General features: G+C 44.4%; 2 protein-coding genes across 6 annotated transcripts in view; both read left to right on the forward strand.

Annotated features, from left to right (window-relative positions):
* Positions 1-2,589, forward strand: part of PRDM2 (PR/SET domain 2) — a 118,678-nt gene extending 116,089 nt beyond the window's left edge. For all 4 annotated transcript variants that reach the window (XM_079945365.1, XM_079945367.1, XM_079945364.1 and 1 more), the window contains one exon: positions 1,820-2,589. The gene's annotated coding sequence lies outside the window, so the exon portion shown is untranslated. The remainder of the gene's footprint in view (positions 1-1,819) is intronic.
* A 4,365-nt stretch (positions 2,590-6,954) lies between these two features.
* KAZN (kazrin, periplakin interacting protein) overlaps positions 6,955-21,934 on the forward strand; it is a 1,123,195-nt gene continuing 1,108,215 nt past the window's right edge. For both annotated transcript variants that reach the window (XM_079918585.1, XM_079918584.1), the window contains exon 1: positions 6,955-7,077. The gene's annotated coding sequence lies outside the window, so the exon portion shown is untranslated. The remainder of the gene's footprint in view (positions 7,078-21,934) is intronic.

The raw sequence follows: 21,934 nt of genomic DNA on the forward strand, positions 1-21,934 counted from the left end.
GAACCTTCAAGTTTCGAACTTCCAAAGATGGGAACGTGCGTTCGCATGTCCAATCACGTAAGTTAGTTCACGTGTCTGGCGTACATTATCACGTGCGTGTATCCTCTACAAGTGGCTGTGCTTTTGTGCACTTTACTGTACAGACTGTATAGAGTACAGTAGTACCCCTATTGCTGACCATCCTTCAGCTCTACCATCTCCCACCTCTTCTCCCTCCTCCAATCAGTAACTCTTGCCTGTTCACTTGATGCCAGCCCCTGTAATGCCAGCTGTTATACTGTACTATTGTACTTTCCAAGGTACTGTACTGTGAGATGAAAAATGTTTTATTTTTTGTGTGTGTTTGTTTTTTATGTATTATTTGTGTGAAGAGTATTATCAACCCATTACAGTACAGTACTATATAGCCGATTGTGTTAGTTGGGTACCCAGGCTAACTTTGTCGGACTTAGGAACAAATTGGACTTACGAACTCGCTCTTGGAACGGAACTCGTTTGTATGTAGGGGACTTAGTGTACATGAGAAGCACATAGGAAAGTGCCTGGTATGTAGTATTGAATAACTCTTCCATAGATCAGCTCTGCTATTATTATTATTCTCACTGAATTATTATATTAGTAGTAGTTGTAGTAATAATAATTGTAGATAGTAGAATAGTAATAGTAATGATGACCAGGTCCACTGGGTGAGAGAACTGAGCCCCTGAACTTGGCCCAGCGCAATTCCAGGCTCATATTCAACCCAGTGCAGCAAATGTCATGAAACAGTCACTCATGTGCCTGGCTGTGTGCCAGCTACCGTGACTGGGGTTTCCTTGTTGGAAGCCTGTGAGCTAAGCCGCTCCCTCGGAATAGAGAGCACACACAGGCTCTGGAGGGGGCTTGACCTGGGTTCAAGTCCCACCTCTACTGCTGGTCATCAGCCTGACCTTGTAAAAGTTACTTCTCGTCTCTGGGCCTCTGTCTCTTCCATTTGAAATGGGGATGTGTGTCACCTGCCACAAGGGTCATTTTGAGTATTAGCATGAAATGAAGTGACAGTGTAATTACTTTGGAAAACTGTCTGGCAGTGTCTACTGAAGCTGCCCCTGTGCATTCCCCAGGGCCCAACAGTTACAGTGCTAGGGGTACACTCAGCAGAAATGCACACACGTGTGCACCACATGTTCCTATATTATATATGCACACCCTACTGCCTAGAGTTTCCTTCCAGTCGGCATAAACACGTACACGTGGGCACTGTATGCGTCTTCTAGACATACACAAGAACATTCTAGCGGCATTACTCATGATGGCCCCAAACTAGAAACTACCCAATTGTGCACGGGCAGGGGACTAGGCAGATGGAAGTGGCCTGACCCTGCACTAGAATCCTATAACAGAGAAAGGGCAAGAAGTACAACCACGTGCTCGAAATGGGTGCATCTCACAAACACGTTATGCAGAAGAAGCCAAACACAAAAGGATAGGTATTGATCGGTTCCATTTATTTAAGTCAAAAAATGGGTAAAATCAATCTATGGTGATAGAGGTTGGCAGAGTGGTTGTCCTGGCAGGGGGGCGCGGTGAGGGTTGGTGGGTATCCTAGAAGGGGGCCTGGGTGGGGCTGACAATTGGTCGAATTGTTTCTCCATCTGGGTGTTGGTTACACAGGTGTGTTCACTAACAGTTCGTCAAGCCGTACTCTTCCATACGTGTGGTATACTTCCAAAAATAGTTTAACTAGAAAAATGAAGTAGAGGGATCATGGTTGAAGAGCCCAGGGTAGGCCCTGAATATGTAGCCATCATTATTATTTTTCTTTTCTTTTTCTCCTCAGCACCTGAAGTGACCTGGAATCAGTGAAGCCAAAGGGACTGGCCTTCTGGCCTCCAGGGAGTACCGACCTATTCCAGATCCATGAGCCTGCAAGAGAGAGAAAGTGCGTGTGTGTGTGTGTGCGCGCGCGTGTGTGCGTGCGCCTGTGGTCTTCAGATGAGGGTCCCGAACCCCAGGGAGGCAGGAAGGCAGCTGATTGCACGCCGTGGATGACACCTGGGCGCAGCCCCCGGCCCATGTTCTGCAGCTCAGCCTTCCTGTTGGGTTGGGGCCCCTCCTACTATGCAATTTTCGAAGAGCTCCTTGATCCTGCTTTTTGCTTCTCCAGTTGTCTTTTGCCACGGCGGGGACTTGGGTCTGGCCCAGGGGTCAGCTCCAGCCCCGTCCGGGGAAGGCCTTCGGGAAGAGGCCAAGTTCCCCTTCCAGGCAGCCCCGCCCCTGCCTTCCCTCGCCCCCAGTGTCTCTGGGAATCCGTGGTGTGTAGACACTTCGGAGCCTTGGTGATCATCCCCCTTGGCCCTTGCACTTGGAAGACTTCCTTCTTTGCCTGAGCAATCTGAGCCGCTGGCGCTCGAGTCGTTTCCAGATTTGTCTTTCTCATCAGTCAGGCCCTGTGCGTCCAGGAGAAAGTCCTCATCTCCGTTTATAGATCGGCTCCTCCCGTGGGAGAGGCAGGGGACAGGATGCTGTGAGGGCGCTGCGGGGAGCTCTCCCGTGTGTGCTCTTCTTTGCCTCCCTTGGTGGGACCATCAACACCCTTAGGGTCTGAGCTTCTCCAATTGGCTGAAAAGGGAAACAAACAAGCAGAAATTGGGAAATGAAAAGTAAGCTGGAGGATTAAAAAGCCTAGGGGGGAGAAAAAGAGATTTCCGGAGGCCGTCTATCGCCTGCCAGGGAACGATGGACCTGGCTCCATCTCTGATGGAACAGTCCATGTCTCGGAGAAACGGGTGAGCTGAGCTAGGAGTTTGGACCCAGTTCAGTGAGGGTCTTGGGTTTTGTGCCTTTGGGGCAGACTCTCAGACAAGGATGTCTGAGACCACTTTGGCGCTGTCTTCTCAGCCCCAGTTTGGATGGTGATACGTCAAACCCAAAGCGGAAGGAGGGAACTCCTCAGAGTACTCACGAGTGGTCGTGCAAAAAAAAAAAAAAAAAAAAAGGGACTTTTTTTCAGGGCTACTATGGTTGATCTTGCAACTATGTAAATATGTACATAGACACTTTTAAAAAGCATGTATTTATGTCCCTGACTGTAAATGCCCCATTTTTAAAGTTTTATAACTTGTGTTATTTAATGAATCGGTCGACTGGCTGCAGTGTGCGATTTGATAACCGTCCAGGAGGAAGGTCTCACGAGAGCCTCACATGGGCAGAAAAACGCTGATCGTTGCCCTACGTCACAGTTTTCCTGTTTCCCACCCAGCTGCAAACCGTGGTTGGTTTTAAATTCTCACAAACTGGAATCCTTTGGCCCACTCCTAAAATTAACCCTCCACAAGCATGAAAATCTGTTGCTGTTCCTTAACCTAACAAGACGATTTTTGTCCCCTCAATGTTGACGCTCGTGAACCGTACCCCAGCCTCTCAGTTCTTGAGGGTGTTTTTCCTTTCAGCAGCGAGGGAGGTCCACGAACCCCAAGCTTGGAAAGTCACCTTCAGCCAGTGGCGAGTTCTGGAAAACGTTGTGAGGCCTGGGGAACACTCGTGTTTTGCACGTGTGAACGTGCTGGTCAGCCTCCAGCACTCAGACTGTCAGGAAAACTGTCACGAATGTTCTAATCATGAAAATGGGGGGGGGGGGTGTTTTTTTAAAAAAAAAGCTGTGTTTGCTGGTCAGTGAAGGTCTCCGAGCGTGGGTCTGGATTGCAGAAGAGGACATGTAAAGAAAATTAACAATAAAAGTGTGAAGCGCGATTGCGAGGAACAGGCGTGGGAGTGATCATTTTGGTTCCTGTGTTTCGTGTCTTGTGTTTTGGTGACTTCTGTGTCTGCGGGCTGGGGGTCCTTGGCGGCTCCATTCCAGCGATGAGGGAAACCTAAGGTTCCCAGGAAGCCCCCTGTGGAAGTACCCCACCCGGTGAGCAAGCTTACTTACCCTTCCTTCACATCCCCTCCCTCACCCGCCAGCCTGTGAGTTAAGCCATTTGGCTGAGACGAGAAAGGCCTCCTGTGATTGCAAACATACTCTTTGCTTTAAACAGCTTCATTGGAGATGGAATTCACATACCGTACCATTTACCCATTCAAGTGTACAAATCATTGGTTTTTAGTAGATTCACAGAGTTGTGCAACCGTCACCGCAGCGGTCAATTTTAGAACATTTTCAATCACCCCCAAAAGAAACTCCAAACCCATTAGCAGTCACTTCTTATTTCTGCCCAAGCCCTTAGCCCTTGGCAACCACAAATCTGCTTTCTCTCCCTGCAGATTGACCTATTCTGGATATTTCATATAAATAGAATCATACAAAATGTGGTCTTTTGTGACTAGCTTCTCTCACTTTGCATAATGTCTTCAAGGTTCATCCAGGTTGTGGCATGTATCGCGACTTCATTCCTTTCTGCGGCCAAATATCCCATTGTATTGCATATGCCACATTTTATTCATTCTTCAGTTGATGGATTTTTGGGTTTTTTCCACTTTTTGGATATTAAAAAGAATGCTGCCATGAACATTCCTATAAAAGTTTTTGTGTGGATATAAGTTTTTTTTTTTTTTAGTATATTGCTGGGAGGGAATTGGTGGGTCACGTGGTAAATCTATAGCTAACATTTTGAGGAACTGCCAGAATTTTCCAAAGTGGCTGCACTATTTTACATTCCCACCAGCAGTATCGGAGGATTCCAGTTTCTCCACATTCTCCCCAGCACTTGTCATTGTCTATTTAATTTTTGTCCTCTTCGTGGGTGTGAGTACAAATGAATTCTTTTGAAGAGCTAACCGTCCTTCTGATCACACATCCTAGCAGAGTTAGATAAAGGCCCTTGAGAGGATGGGGTGAGGACAGGTGAATTATGATGGAAGGTGAGAGAGAAGCATTTTCTTGGGTTTGCGGTGGGTAGACGGTAGGAGGTCCCCAAGTGGTCTTTGCCCATATCCAAATATTTCAGAGGGACAGGAGGAAGAGCACAAAGTTTTGCCTTTTCACTTAAACACTTTCTCTAAAAACGTGATGTCATATTAGAATTCTCTAGAGAAACAGGAGATATATAGATATAGATATATTAATTAATTATAGGAATTGGCTCACAAGATTAGGGAGGCTGAGAAGTCCCACGATCTGCCATCTGCAAGCAGGAGACCCAGGAAAGCTGGTGGTGTAATTTATTCTGAGTCCAAAAGCCCGAGAACCAGGGGAAGCTGATGGTGTGAATCCCAGTCCAAGGGCAGGGGATGAGATATCCCAGTGCAGGCTGTGTCAGGACAAAAGGGTGAATTCCTCCTTCCTCTGCTTTTTGTCCTGTTCAGGCCCTCAATGGATTGCGTAAACCCACTTACACCGTGGAGGGTGACCTACTTAATGTTAATCTCACCCGGAAACACCCTCACAGACACCCAGAAACAGTGTTTAATCCAGGCTTGCCATGCTGTGCTCAAGTTGACACAAAGTAACCCTCACACCTTACTTTCCACTCTCTGGAGAAAACTTACCTAGAAAGCAAACATTGTGGAACCTCCCAGTGAGGTGAAATCCAAACATCAGGCTCTTCCACCTCGGCTGACCCCTGGTCTGGGCCTGCAGAGATGAATTTCCCACAGGCCTGGCTATGGAGGGAGTGGTAGTGGGGGAGGGGCGGGAAAGTAGAGAAGAAAGGAGGCTGTTTCAGGAAGTGAAAGGGGCTGGTACAGAGCTCAGCCTTGGGTGATTTGACGGCATAGAGGTGGGATCCCTCACCAACCTGGGGCATTAGGGAGGGCTTCCTGGAGGAGGCGGCCTGTTGCTGACCCTGACAGTTCTCACCTGATCTCCACACTGGGTTTTAGAAAGATTCATGGAGGTTTCTTAGTTATTGCAAGTAGCCTGGAATTAAAATAACAGTGTCCATTAATGGACCACTTTTCAGCTCCATCAGATACCCTCACACACATAATTCCATCTCATTCTTCTAATAAGCCTTGAGGTAGACTGGGCAGGTCTACTGTCTCTTCTACCAGGTGGAGCTCTGAGAGCAGGCAACTGACCCAGGTCACACCTGTTCAGTGTCAGCTGGGACCTGAGCCAGCCTCCGAATCCAAGCGCAGGGCTGTCACCCACAGTCACCGTTTACTGAGCACTGCCACATGCCACACATGCCCTGCACTATCCCTCTCCTGTCACAGCAGCCCAACCACATGGTACCTCGACAGCCAGTTCACAGATGAAGAAACGGAGGCTCAGACACGTTAAGCTATTTGTCCAGGGTCACACAGCTGGCAGATGTGGGTCAGGAACTGGACGCAGGCCTTTCGGGCTCAATGTTCCCTATTTCCCAGTCTCCCACCCCAGCCCTTCAGTGCTCCTTCCACCGCTGCCCTGTTGTTCTCCCAGCACTTCGAGCCACCTGCAGGTGGGCACTAGACAGGTCAGTCCCCAGCCCTGAGAACACAGCAATGAGCTGTTGGGCTTTCGCTCCACCCCCAATGTGTGGCCACAGGAAGTATGGGTTTAGAAGCACAGGCTCAGAGGTCCCCGGGCCTGGGTTAAATCTCAGCTCTGTTCTGTACCGGCCATGTGGCCTTGGGCTGGTCACTGAACTCAGCTTGGTTCCTTGTTTGTTGTACCCTCGTTTGTTGTACGCGGGTACGATCACTGTACTCGCCTTCCTGTGTTCTAATGGGTATAAATCAGCTACCACTGTGTCTCCTTAAGGTAAATTAACATACTCGCCTCCGGGATCACCTGACTGATGGTTAAACAAGAGACTGCCTCCACCCTCACAACCGCTGAATCAGAATCCCCGGAGGAGGGGGGCGGGGTCTGGACCTCCCGCATTGGCAACAAGTTCTGCGTGTCCCACCAGGTTTAATGCCGCAGATTCTGAGAACGATGGTCACGGCAGGGACTGGAAATAAGCATCCCCAGCCTCAGCCGGACCCCCGAGTCAGGCGGCGGCCCTGGGGTCTCGAGTTCGCATTAAGCAGCATCTCTGGTGATTTCTTTGAGCATCAGGCTGCGCCTGGCCCTTGGTCACTGCTGGGAGAGGGGAGGCCCGCTCCAGAAATGGACTCCTTCCAGGAGCTTCGCAGATCCTGTTGGAACTGGCAGGCCACCTGTGTCCGGTGAGAAACGAACAGAGAGGTGCTGGGGGCGGGGATCAGGAAACGGAATCCCGCGGCCGCCTGTGGCAGCCGCACGAGGAATGAGAACTGTCTCGAATTCCCAGGGAGGGTTTGTCTCGAATTCGCGGGGACGGCGGTGGAGACTCTGGCGGGGGCTGGAGGCAGCCCGCCGCGGAGCGAGCAGGCCTGGAGGCGGGTCGGCCCAGGAACCAGGCTGCGGTGTCACTGCCCACCAAACCCAAGATCTGCGCGCGCCGGAGAGGTGGGAGCCGGCGAGGGGGATCCCGAGCGCCCCCGAGGCTGCGATGCTGACAGCCGCCAGCAGAGGGAGCCCTTCTCGCGCCGCGGCTCCAAGGCCCCAAGGGGAGCCAGGTGCTCCTGCTTACCGCTGATGAAGGTCAAAAGGAGCCCCGAGGCCACAGAGCTGCTCGGTCGGGGGTGTGGAAGGCAGGTTCTTGGGCTCCCTGCTCCAACAGGGAAGCTTGGCACCCTCCTTGGTGTGAGATGAAGGCAGAGAAGCAGTGGTCTGGGTGGGATGTCCAGCTCCGTCTCACCCGCTGGGTCCTGAGGGGCGGAGGTCCATTAGGCCGGGGTCTAGGAGCTTCAGAATGCCCCAGCAGCTTTGCCTCCCCACGGCGCAGCTGAGACGCTGACCCCCAGCTCCCGGTGACCGGTGCCCCAGCAGGCGCCCTGGCCCCTGTCTGCCCCGATTTACCCCCCGCTGGTGGGGGTGGGGCAGGACGCGCCCAGCCAGGTGGGAAATGGACCCTGCAGCCTGTCCCAGATGGATGGAGCGCAAAGTAAGTTTGTCTCTTCTCTTCCTGATCTGCCCTCTACTCCAGCTGCTGGTCAGATAATGGGCAGGTTTGCTGTAGGGTGAAGCAGGGGACGGTCACTCCTGGTCATGTGCCTCCTGGGGTCCTTGCAGGGTCTGGGGGAAGGGTGCTGGTGGGCACTGAGTCAGCACTTGCACAAATCTAAGAATGACGGTCTTCCTAAATTTCGTACGCTAAACGCCTTACCTGTCTCCTCCTAGCCCTGTCCTGGCAGCCTGTGGTCCTGTGTGTACCTCTCTGAATCCCATCATGTCACTCTAAAAACCCTCCAAGGATTTTTTTGTGTGCACCAACTCCCTTTTCTGGTTCAGAAGCCCCTCTGGCCCCAGGCTCCCCTGCAGACCCCTCTCTCCCTCCCTGCCCTTTCTATTCTAGCCATAGCGATTGTCTTTCTGCTCTCTTCTGCCACAGGGCCTTTGCATGTACAAATCCTTCTGCCTGCAATGGTTTTCCCTCCAATAGCCACATGGCTCTCAGCCTAAATGTTGTCTCCTTAGCTTCCTTTCCCGACTACTCAGTCACCTGGTTTTGTTGACTGTTTTCTACGACCTATGATGCTGTAGTTTCTCAGCTTCCCTAGAATGTCAGCCCCACCGGAGCAGAGGAACCTTATCTGTCCATCTTCTTGTTGGCCACGATGTCCAACACCCAGACAGGGCTTTAGGATTCACTGTGCGATCCGTTGAGAGGTATCCCTGGGGTAAGGTGTCCTCATCAAGAGGAGCCCTTAATGAGCTGGGAATCTAATGCAGGTGTGTGAAAATGCTGGTTTGCAGCCTCCAAGCTGGGTAGAACATTCTGCCCGATTCTCAACCATGGGCTGCTTCTGTGGCCAGAGGGGAAATGGGGGGGGGGTGTTTTCTTTTAAATGTCACTGCTTCAGAAGTAGGGTTGCCAGATAAGATCCAGCATGCCCGGTTAAGTTTGAATTTCAGATAAATAAGGAGTGACTTTTTAAAGTATAACTGTGTTCCAAATATAGTAGGGGGCATACTTATACTAAAAAAAAATTTGTTGTTGATTTGAAATGAAAATGTAGAACTGAGCGTCCTCTATTTACATTTGCTAAAAGCTGGCAAGCCTGTTCGTCGGGCTAAGGCCCTCCTCGATGCCCTTCTCTTCTGGGACATCTTGCCAGGGGTTCCAGCTGGTCACTGCACACTCGTCAGCCAGCCGTGGCCCTCAGCCCAGCCCCCGCTCTTAATTACAGCTCGAGCCTTGGATGCGAAGGTCACCAAATGTCAAGTGGGGCCCTGAGGACTGTTTAAGTGGCTCTTGACGCCTGCCTGCATCGTGGGGTTGTGACTCTGACCTTTGCTTGATGTGTAAGGTTTTTTTTGTTGTTTAAAGCCACCTTACCTTTCTTGCCATCTGATGCAAAAGATGCCTTGACAGAGGGGCAAGCGAGTGGAGCCGTTTGGGCATCGGCTGGCAGGATGTTGCCAAATGCCATCATTCTTGGGCAAGGAAGGAAGGAAGGGCTCCTACAGCTGTGGGCCCCCCTGCCCCTCCACAGACAAGGCTGGGTGAGCCCTTCCGAACCAGCTGTTGCGTGGGCCACATCAGCTCCATCTTACCTAAGTGCTGCTCTCAGGTGCTGCTGGCAGGGTTAAGGTGCAGGGAGAGGGAGGGCAGGGGCGTGGAGCTCACAACTGCTCATGCTGGGGCCCAGGAAAGGGCAGCCTGTACTGTGGGCCATCCATGCCTCTGGGACTTCTTAGGCCTGGGTTGTGCCCAGCTGCTAGTGAATGCTTAACCTGCGTGTGCTACCTCGGCACTGAGGCGTGGCGCCAATGCTTGTGTGTTTCCTTAAACAGCGAATTTTTATTTTTATTTTATTTTTTTGGCCGCACCAAGCAGCGCACAGGATCTTAGTTCCCCAACCAGGGATCAAACCCATGCCCCCTACAGTGGAGGTGCAGAGTCTTAACCATTGGACTGCCAGGGAAGTCCTGCATTTTTAATTTTTTAACTAGAAAATGTACATTATAATAACTTGAGAAAAATAGAGAAAGTCCCAAGAAATCCCCAGTCACCAATGGACTTTTTTAGTACCTAATCCTTCAGATTTTTATGTAAACAAATCTTAGCTAACCGGCTGTGCCACCAACCTGCTGTGTGACCTCGAAACCTTATTGAACCTCTCTGTGTCTCAGTTTCCTCTGTACAGTAGACATGATTGTAGCCCGTGGAAGAGAGAGTTGAGTCTAGAGTAGGTGTGGGCCTCAGGGCATATGCAGGATCTGAGGCTTTGGTCTATGAACCTCATCAAACAGCCCCTCCCAGCTCTCCCCAAGGGTGCATCGCTTGTTCCTTGCCAGGTTTACTGTAACCCGTTTCTAAGTCCTGGAGTCCAGACAGCTTTTACTTGTGCGCTCTCCCACAATGGATGCATCAGTCAGGGCTGTTTATGCGGTGGTAACAAACAAGCCCTTAGTGGCTGATAAGTGCTTATTTCTTGTTGCCATTGCGTGTCGATGGTGGATTGGCTAGCGACTGCTTCCAAATTTGCTAACTCCTGGATCAGTAACGAGGCAGACAGAGCAGCTGTTATCTTTTATTATTTTTTTAAACTTACCGTAAAACAAAACACAGATGCAAAAACAACCAAAAAAAATCACACAAAACCTATGTATAGCTTGGTGAATTATATCAATTCCCTCCTAACTACCATCCAGGACAGGAACGGAACTTTGCCAGTCACCCAGTCCCAATCCCAGCTGCCCTCTCTCCCTCCAAAAGTAACTGCTGACTTTCATAATGATGACTTCCTTGTATTTTGGAGTTAAACTTTTAGTTCAACTTTTAACTTCATTTTGAGGTTAATTGTAGGTTCATGTGTAGTTGTAGGAAAATAATACAAAGATCCCGGGTATCCCTTGTCCAATTTCCCCCAGTGGTAATTGTGGTATAACAGTTACACAGCCCGGAGATTGACGCTGATACCGTCAAGATACAGAGCATTTCCGTCACCACAGAGAGCCCTCTCGTGGCCCTTTTCTGTCCACTGCAACCTCCCTCCCTCCCCGTGCCTCCTCTTTAACTCCTGACGACCACTAATCTGTTCTCCATCTCTATCTTTGTCATTTCGAGAATGTTCTATAAATGGAGTCATACAGTATGTACCCACTTGGGATTCGCTTTTTTCACTCAGCCTAATTCTCTGGAGATTCATCCAGGTTGTTGGGTGTTTCAATACTTTGCTCCTTTCTATTGCTGAGTAGGGTTCCATGGTGTGGATATATCACTATATATCACACTGCAAGGTATCTGGGTTGTTTCTAGTTTTGGATTATGACGAATCATGCTGTTAGAAACTCTTGTGTACAGATATTTATGTGAATGTGGTTTTCATTTCTCTGGGATAAATTCTTGGGAGTGTGACTGTAGAGTTGCAGGCTTACTTTTGTTTTGAAGAAATTGGCAAACTGTTTTCCAAAGTGGCTGGACTCTTACATTTTCCATCGTATGAGTGATCCACTTTCCCTGCATCCTTGACAGTATTTGGTGTTGTCACTATTTATTTTAGCCATTGTGATTTTAATCTGTATTTCCCTGATGGCTTTTGATGCAGATCTTTTCGTGTGCTTATTTACCATCTGTATATCCTCTTTGGTGAAATGTCTGCTCATGTCTTTTGCCCAGGTTCTAATTGGATTGTTTGTTTTTTGCTATTAAGTTTTGAGGGTTCTGTATATACTCTAGACTGTAGTTCTAGAATTTGAATTCAATTCTAGCATTTGAATTTGTATTTGCAGATATTTTCTTCTAGTCTGAAGCTCGTCTTTTTGTCCTTTTATTTATTTATTTAATTTATTTATTTTTGGCTGCATTGGGTCTTCGTTGCTACGTGCGGGCTTTTCTCTAGTTGTGGAGAGCCGGGGCTACTCTTGGTTGCAGTGTGCAGGCTTCTCATTGCGGTGGCTTCTCTTGTTGTGGAGCACGGGCTCTAGACGCGCGGGCTTCAGTAGTTGTGGCTCATGGGCTCTAGGGCACAGCCTCAGTAGTTGTGGCACACAAGCTTAGTTGCTCCGCGACATGTGGGATCTTCCTGGACCAGGGCTCGAACCCGTGTCCCCTGCATTGGCAGGCGGATTCTTAACCACTGCACCACCAGGGAAGCCCCTTTTTGTCCCTTTAACAGGGGTTTTCACAAAGTAAAAGTTTCTAATTTTGATGAAGTCCAATTTACCAATTTATCCTTTTATGAGTCATGTCTTTGGTGTCAAATCTAACAGCTCTTTGCCCTAGCTCCCCAAGAATTTCTCCTATGTTTTCTTTTTGTTAATTTTTATTTTTTCTTCCAGTTTTATTGAGATAAATTAAAATACAACACTGTATAAGTTTAAGGTATACAGCATAATGATTTGACTTACATACGTTATGACGGGATCACCACAATAAGTTTAGCAAACATCTGTCATCTCATATAGATGCAAAATTAAAGAGAGAGGAAAAAGATTTTCTTGTGATGAGAACTCTTTGGATCTACTCTCTTAACGACTTTCATACATAACATACAGCCGTGTTCATCATATTAACCATGTTGTACGTTACATCCCTACGACTTATTTATCTAATAACTGAAACTCTGTACCCTTGGACCACCTTCACCCAATTCCTCCTCTCCTCACCCCCTGCCGCTGGTAACCACCAATCTGACTTCTTTTTCTATGAGTTTGTTTGTTTGTTTTTGAAGTATAGTTGACCTACACCTCTATGTTATTTTCTGGCACACAACATGGTGATTCAATATTTCTGTGCGTTACAAATTGATCACCACAATAAGCCTAGTTACCGTCTGTCACCAAAGATGTTACATTATTATTGACTCTATTAAACCATTATTATATTTTCTTTACTAAAAGTTTCATAGTTTCATGTTTTACACTTAAGCTGGTGATCCATTTTGAATTAATTTTTATATAATGTGTGAGACTTAGGTCAAGGGTCTTCCCCTCCCCCTCCTTTGAATATCCACTTACCTCAGCACCTTTGTTAAAAAGGCTATGATTTCGGGCTTCCCTGGTGGCGCAGTGGTTGAGAGTCCGCCTGGAGATGCAGGGGACGCGGGTTCGTGCCCCGGTCCAGGAAGATCCCACATGCCGCGGAGCGGCTGGGCTCGTGAGCCATGGCCGCTGAGCCTGCCCGTCCGGAGCCCGTGTTCCGCAACGGGAGAGGCTATGATTTCCTCCATTGAATGACTTTTGCATCTTACCAAGAATCAGTTGGGCATATTGTGAGAGTGAGCCTATTCCTGGATTCTCCATCCTGTCCCATCGATCCATGTGTTATCTTTTTCCCGCCTTCCTGTGGCAAAGTTACCGTTTTGATTAACTGTAACTATACAGTAAGTCCTGAAATCAGGTAGACTAATTCCTCCAGCTTTATTTTTGTTCCCTCAAATTGTTTATCTGTTAGAGTTTCTTTGCCTTTTCATATAATTTTTGAATTTGAGAATAATCTTGTCTATATCTACCAAAAAGTCTTGCTGGAACTTTAATAGGGATTGTGTTAAACCTGTATATCAATCTGGGGAGGATTGACATTTTTACTGTGTCGAATCTTCCAATCGTGAACGTATGTCTCTCCGTTTATTTAGATATTCTTTGAATGCTTGCATCTGTGTTTGTAGTTTTCAGCATAAAAGCGGCGTACATGAATTGTTAGATTTTACCTAAATGTTTGTTTGGAATGATTGTATATTTCAACTTTAATGTTCATGTGTTCCTTGCAAGTATAAGAAATATAATTGATTTGTGTGTAGATCTTGTATCTTGTGATTGATAAACTCACTATTAGTTCTAAGAGTTTTTGGTAGATTCCTTGGGATTTGCTATATAGACAATCACGTCATCTGCAGATACAGACCATTTTGTTTCTTCTTTTCTTATCTGTATACTTTTTATTCCTTGTGTAATGTTGGTATTCATTCTTCTTTAAATACTTGGTATAATTCTCAAGTGAAACCATCTGGACCTGGAGATTTCTTTTTTCAGGGGTTTTTGCATTATGAATTCAATTTCCTTAATAGTTACAGAGTTATTCAAATTATCTATTCCATATTGGGTGATTTGTTGTCATTTGTGTTTTTAGATGAAATGATTTCCTAAAGTTGTCAAGTTTATGGTTTACAGTTGTTCCTGGTCCCTTATTATCGTTTTGATCCCCCATCTCTTTCCTGCTATTGTTTCTATTTTTTCTTTGTCTGTCCTGCTGGAAGTTTATCAGTCTTTTCAAAGAACCAGCTCTTTATTGCATCGGTTTTCTCTTTTCAGTTTCATGGATTTCTGGTCTGTGGTATCTCCTTCCCTCTGCTTTTGCTCTTGGCTTATTTTGCTTTTCTTTTTCTAGTTTCCTCAGCTGGGACCTTAGATTACTGATTTGAGACATTTCCTCTTTTCTAATGTATGCATTTAGTGCTATACATTTCCCTCTCAGTGATAGCTGTGCCCCAGAAATTTTGCTGTGCTGTATTTTCATTTTCATTCAGTTCAATGTATTTTTGATTTCTCTTGAGACTTCCTCCTTGACCCATGAGTTATTTAGAAATATGTTGCTTAGTTTCCAGGTCCTTGGAACTCTCCTGTTATCTCCTGTTACTGATTTCTAGTTTGAATCCATTTGGTCAGAGAATACACTCCATATGATTTCAGTTCTTTTACGTGTGTGGAAGTTTATTTTTTTCCCAGTTTTATGGACATACAACATTGTATTAATCTTAGGTGTACAACATGATGATTATATGTGTGTTATATTTATTTATTTATTTATTTCTGGCTGTGCTGCATAGCTTGCAGGATCTTAGTTCCTCGATCAGGGATTGAACCCAGGCCCAAGCAGTGAAAGCGCTGAGTCCTAACCACTGGAGCACCAGGGAATTCCCTATGTATATGATTTTTTATATATACACACACACATATATGTATGTGTGTGTGTGTGTGTGTATATATATATATATATATATATGGCAAATATATATATTGCAAAATGGTTACCACAGTCAGTTTAGTTAACATTATCACCTCATATAATGCTAAAAATTTTTTCTTGTGCTGAGAATTTTTAAGATTTACTTTCTCAGCAGCTTTCAGATATGATACAATATTATCAGCTGTAGTCACCGTGCTGTACATTACATCCTCAGAACTTATTTATCTTATAACTGGAGGTTTGTACCTTTTGACCATCTTCACCCATTTTGCTCACCCATCACCCCCCACCTCTGGCACCATCAATCTGTTCTCTGTATCTGTGAGTTTGGCTTTTTCAGATTCTACATATAAGTGACATCATACAGTATTTGTCTGTCTTTGTCTAACTTGTTTCACTTAGCATAGTGTCTTCAGGGTCCATCCATGTTGTCACAAATGACAGAGTTTCCTTCTTTTTTATGGCTAAATATATTGCATTTGTGTATCTAATACATTTAATTGTGTATGTATACCACATTTTCTTTATTCATCCTCCAGTGGATACCTAGGTTGTTTCCATGTTTTGGCTAATGTGAATAATTTTGCAATGAACTTGGGGGTGCAGATATCTTTTCAAGATAGTAACTTTATTTCCTTTGGATATATGCCCAGAAGTGGAATTGCTGCATCATATGGTAGTTCTGGTTTTAATTTATAGAGGAACCTCTATACTATTTTCCATAGCGTCTGGACCAATTTATATTCCCAATAATGCACAAGGGTTCCCGTTTTTCCACATCTTTGCCAGCATTTGTTGTCTCTTGTCTTTTTGGTAATAGTCATTCTAACAGGCGTGAGGTGATATCTCCTTGTGGTTTCAATATTCATTTCCCTGATGATTAGTGATTTGAGCATCTTTTCACGTACCTGATGCTTGATCATGTATCTTGTTGCTTGATGCTATTCTGATTTTTATATCTGTTTTTTGTTTTCAGAAGTTTATCAGATCTTTATCCCTAATACTCAGAAACTTCACAGTGCTAATAGGCCTGGCTCCCTTTTTTCTCTGTTATACTTGCTGGGTACTCTGTTGGGAGCTTGAAACTTTCCTATTATTTTTTAAATTATAAAAATATTTCTTGGAATTGGTTCAAGATGGCGGAGTAGAAGGACGTGCTCTCACTCCCTCTTGTGAGAACACCAGAATCATAACTACCTGCTGAACAATCATCGACAGGAAGACACTGGAACTCACCAAAAAAGATACCCCACATGCAAAGACAAAGGAGAAGCCACAATGAGATGGTACGAGGGGCACAATCACAATAAAATCAAATCCCATAACTGCTGGGTGGGTGACTCACAAACAGGAGAACACTTATACCACAGAAGTCCACCCACTGGAGTGAAGGTTCAGAGCCCCATGTCAGACTTCCCAACCTGGGGGTCCGGCAACAGGAGGAGGAATTCCTGGAGAATCAGACTTTGCAGGCTAGCAGGATTTGATTGCAGGACCTCGACAGGACTGAGGGAAACAGACTCCACTCTTGGAGGGCACACACAAAGTAGTGTGCACATTGGGACCAGGGGGAAGGAGCAGTGACCCCATAGGAGACTGAATCAGACCTACCTGCTAGTGTTGGAGGGTCTCCTACAGAGGCAGGGGGTGGCTGTGTCTCACCGTGAGGACAAGGGCACTGGCAGCAGGAGTTCTGGGAACTACTCCTTGGCGTGAGCCCTCCCAGAGTCCACCATTAGCCCCACCAAAGAGCCCAGGTAGGCTCCAGTGTTGGGTCGCCTCAGACCAAACAACCAGCAGGGAGGGAACACAGCCCCACCCATCAGCAAACAAATGGATTAAAGTTTTACTGAGCTCTGCCCACCAGACCAACAGTCAGCTCTACCCACCACCAGTCCCTCCCATCAGGAAACTTGCACAAGCTTCTTAGATAGCCTCATCCACCAGAGGGCAGACAGCAGAAGCAAGAAGAACTACAATCCTGCAGCCTGTGGAACAAAAACCACATTCACAAAAAGACAGACAAGATGAAAAGGCAGAGGGCTTTGTACCAGATGAAGGAACAAGATAAAACCCCAGAAAAACAATAATATGCAGTGGAGATAGGCAACATTCCAGAAAAAGAATTCAGAATAATGATAGTGAAGATGATCCAGGACCTCGGAAAAAGAATGGAGGCAAAGATCGAGAAGATGCAAGAAATGTTTAACAAAGACCTAGAAGAATTAAAGAACAACCAAACAGAGATGAACAATACAATAACTGAAATGAAAACTACAATAGAAAGAATCAATAGCAGAATAACTGAGGCAGAAGAATGGATAAGTGACCTGGAAGACAGAATGGTGGAATTCACTGCCACGGAACAGAATAAAGAAAAAAGAATGAAAAGAAATGAAGACAGCCTAAGAGACCTCTGGGACAACATTAAACACAACAACATTCGCATTATAGGGGTCCCAGAAGGAGAAGAGAGAGAGAAAGGACCTGAGAAAATATTTGAAGAGATTATAGTTGAAAACTTCCCTAACATGGGAAAAGAAATAGCCACCAAAGTCCAGGAAGTGCAGAGAGTCCCATACAGGATACACCCAAGGAGAAACACGCCGAGACACATAGTAATCAAATTGGCAAAAATTAAAGACAAAGAAAAATTATTGAAAGCAGCAAGGGAAAAACGACAAATAACATACAAGGGAATTCCCATAAGATTAACAGCTGATTTCTCAGCAGAAACTCTACAAGCCAGAAGGGAGTGTCATGATATACTTAAAGTGATGAAAGGGAAGAAGCTACAACCAAGATACTGTACCCAGTAAGGATCTCATTCAGATTCAATGGAGAAACCAAAAGCTTTACAGACAAGCAAAAACTAAGAGAATTCAGCACCACCAAACCAGCTCTACAACAAATGCTAAAGGAAGTTCTCTAAGTGGGAAACACAAGAGAAGAAAAGGACCTACAAAAAAACCCCAAAACAATTCTTAAAATAGTCATAGGAACATACATATCAATAATTACCTTAAACGTGAATGGATTAAATGCTCCAACCAAAAGACACAGGCTTGCTGAATGGATAAAAAAAGAAGACCCATATATATGCAGTCTACGAGAGACCCATTTCAGACCTAGGGACACATACAGACTGAAAGTGAGGGGATGGAAAAAGATATTCCATGTAAAAGGAAATCAAAAGAAAGCTGGAGTAGCAATACTCATATCAGATAAAATAGACTTTAAAATAAAGAATGTTACAAGAGACAAGGAAGGACACTACACTACATAATGATCAAGGGATCAATCCAAGAAGAAGATATAACAATTATAAATATATATGTACCCAACATAGGAGCACCTCAATGCATAAGGCAACTGCTAACAGCTCTAAAAGAGGAAATCGACAGTAACAAAATAATAGTGGGGGACTTTAACACCTCACTTACACCAATGGACAGATCATCCAAACAGAAAATAAATAAGGAAATACAAGCTTTAAATGACACAATAGACCAGATAGATTTAATTGATATTTATAGGACATTCCATCCAAAATCAGCAGATTACACTTTCTTCTCAAATGCACATGGATCATTCTCCAGGATAGATCACATCTTGGGTCACAAATCAAGCCTCAGTAAATTTAAGAAAATTGAAATCATATCAAGGACCTTTTCTGACCACAACGCTATGAGATTAGAAATCAATTACAGGGAAAAAAACATAAATGGAGGCTAAACAATATGTTACTAAATAACCAAGAGATCACTGAAGAAAGTAAAGAGGAAATCAAAAAATACCTAGAGACAAAAGACAATGAAAACACGACAATCCAAAACCTATGGGTTGCAGCAAAAGCAGTTCTAAGAGGGAAGTTTATAGCTATACAAGCCTACCTCAAGAAACAAGAAAAATATCAAGTGAACAATGTAACCTTACACCTAAAGGAACTATATAGAAAGAATAACAAACAAAACCCAAAGTTAGCAGAAGGAAGGAAATCATAAAGATCGGAGCAGAAATAAATGAAATAGAAACAAAGAAAACAATAGCAAAGATCAATAAAACTAAAAGCTGGTTCTTTGAGAAGATAAACAAAATTGATAAACCATTAGCCAGACTCATCAAGAAAAAGAGGGAGAGGACTCAAATCAATTAAATTAGAAATGAAGAGGGAGAAGTTGCAACAGACACTGCAGAAATACAAAGCATCCTAAGAGACTACTGCAAGCAACTCTATGCCAAAAAAATGGACAATCTGGAAGAAATGGACAAATTCTTAGAGAGGTATAATCTTCCAAGACTGAACCAGGAAGATATAGAAAATATGAACAGACCAATCACAAGTAATGAAATTGAAACTGTGTTTAAAAATCTTCCAAAAAACAAAAGTCCAGGACCAGATGGCTTCACAGGCGAATTCTATCAAACATTTAGAGAAGAGCTAACATCCATCCTTTCCAAACTCTTCCAAAAAATTGCAGAGGAAGGAACACTCCCAAACTCCTTCTATGAGATCAACATCACCCTGGTACCAAAACCAGAGAAAGATACTACAAAAATAGAAAATTACAGACCAATATCACTAATGAATATAGATGCAAAAATCCTTAACAAAATACTAGCAAACAGAATCCAACAACACATTAAAAGGATCATACACCATGACCAAGTGGGATTTATCCCAGGGATGCAAGGATTCATCCCAGGGATGCAAGGATTCTTCAATATATGCAAATCAATCAATGTGATACACTATATTAACAAGTTGAAGAATAAAAACCATATGATCATCTCAAAGGATGCAGAAAACCTTTTGACAGAATTCAACACCCATTTATGATAAAAACTCTCTAGAAAGTGGACATAGAGGGAACCTACCTCAACATATTAAAGGCCATATATGACAAACCCACAGCAAACATCATTCTCAATGGTGAAAAACTGAAAGCGTTTCCTCTAAGATCAGAAACAAGACAAGGATGTCCACTCTCACTACTGTTATTCAACATAGTTTTGGAGTCCTAGCCATGACAATCAGAGAAGAAAAAGAAATACAAGGAATACAAATTGGAAAAGAACAAGTAAAAATGTCATTGTTTGCAGATGACATGATACTATACATAGAGAATCCTAAAGATGCCACCAGAAAACTACTAGAGCTAATCAATGAATTCGGTAAAGTTGCAGGATACAAAATTAATGCACAGAAATCTCTAGCATTCCTATACACTAATGATGAAAAATCTGAAAGAGAAATTAAGAAAACACTCCCATTTACCACTGCAACAAAAAGAAAAAAATACCTAGGAATAAACCTACCTGGGGAGACAAAAGACCTGTATGCAGAAAACTGTAAGACATTGATGAAAGAAATTAAAGCTGATACCAACAGATGGAGAGATATACTATGTTCTTGGATTGGAAGAATCAATATTGTGAACATGCCTATACTATCCAAAGCAATCTACAGATTCAATGCAATCCCTATGAAATTACCAATTGCATTTTTTACAGAACTAGAACAAAAAATCTTAAAATTTATATGGAGATACAAAAGACCCCGAATAGCCAAAGCAGTCTTCAGGGAAAAAAACGGAGCTGGAGGAATCAGACTCCCTGACTTCAGACTATACTACAAAGCTGCAGTAATCAAGACAATGTGGTACTGGCACAGAAACAGAAATATAGATCAATGGAACAAGAGAGAAAGCCCAGAGATAAACCCACGCACCTATGGTCAACTAATCTATGACAAAGGAGCAAGGATATACAGTGGAGAAAAGACAGTCTCTTCAATAAGTGGTGCTGGGAAAACTGGGCAGCTACATGTGAAAGAATGAAATTAGAACACTCCCTAACACCATACACAAAAATAAACTCAAAATGGATTAGAGACCTAAATGTAAGACCAGACACTATAAAACTCTTAGAGGAAAACATAGGAAGAACACTCTTTGCCATAAATCACAGCAAGATCTTTTTTTTTTAACATCTTTATTGGGGTATAATTGCTTTACAATGGTGTGTTAATTTCTGCTTTATAACAAAGTGAATCAGTTATACATATGTTCCCATCTCTCTTCCCTCTTGCGTCTCCCTCCCTCCCACCCTCCCTATCCCACCCCTCTAGGCGGTCACAAAGCACTGAGCTGATCTCCCTGTGCTATGCGGCTGCTTCCCACTAGCTGTCTGCCTTACGTTTGGTAGTGTATATATGTCCATGCCTCTCTCTCGCTTTGTCACAGCTCACCCTTCCCCCTCCCCATATCCTCAAGTCCGTTCTCTAGTAGGTCTGTGTCTTTATTCCTGTCTTAACCCTAGGTTCTTCGTGACATTGTTTTTTCTTAAATTCCATATATATGTGTTAGCATACGGTATTTGTCTTTCTCTTTCTGACTTACTTCACTCTGTATGACAGATTTTAGGTCTATCCACCTCACTACAAATAGCTCAAGTTCGTTTCTTTTTATGGCTGAGTAATATTCCATTGTATGTATGTGCCACATCTTCTTTATCCATTCATCCGATGATGGGCACTTAGGTTGTTTCCATCTCCGGGCTATTGTAAATAGAGCTGCAATGAACATTTTGGTATATGACTCTTTTTGAATTATGGTTTTCTCAGGGTATATGCCCAGTAGTGGGATTGCTGGGTCATATGGTAGTTCTATTTGTAGATTTTAAGGAACCTCCATACTGTTCTCCATAGTGGCCGTACCAATTCACATTCCCACCAGCAGTGCAAGAGTGTTCCCTTTTCTCCACACCCTCTCCAGCATTTATTGTTTCTAGATTTTTTGATGATGGCCATTCTGACTGGTGTGAGATGATATCTCATTGTAGTTTTGATTTGCATTTCTCTAATGATTAATGATGTTGAGCATTCTTTCATGTGTTTGTTGGCAGTCTGTATATCTTCTTTGGAGAAATGTCAATTTAGGTCTTTTTTGGATTGGGTTGTTTGTTTTTTGGATTGGGTTGTTTGTTTTTTTGTTATTGAGCTGCATGGGCTGCTTGGAGGTTTTGGAAATTAATCCTTTGTCAGTTGCCTTATTTGCAAATATTTTCTCCAATTCTGAGGGTTGTCT

This window comes from Stenella coeruleoalba (genome assembly GCF_951394435.1).
Source record: "Stenella coeruleoalba genome assembly, chromosome: 1".
NCBI lineage: Eukaryota > Metazoa > Chordata > Mammalia > Artiodactyla > Delphinidae > Stenella > Stenella coeruleoalba.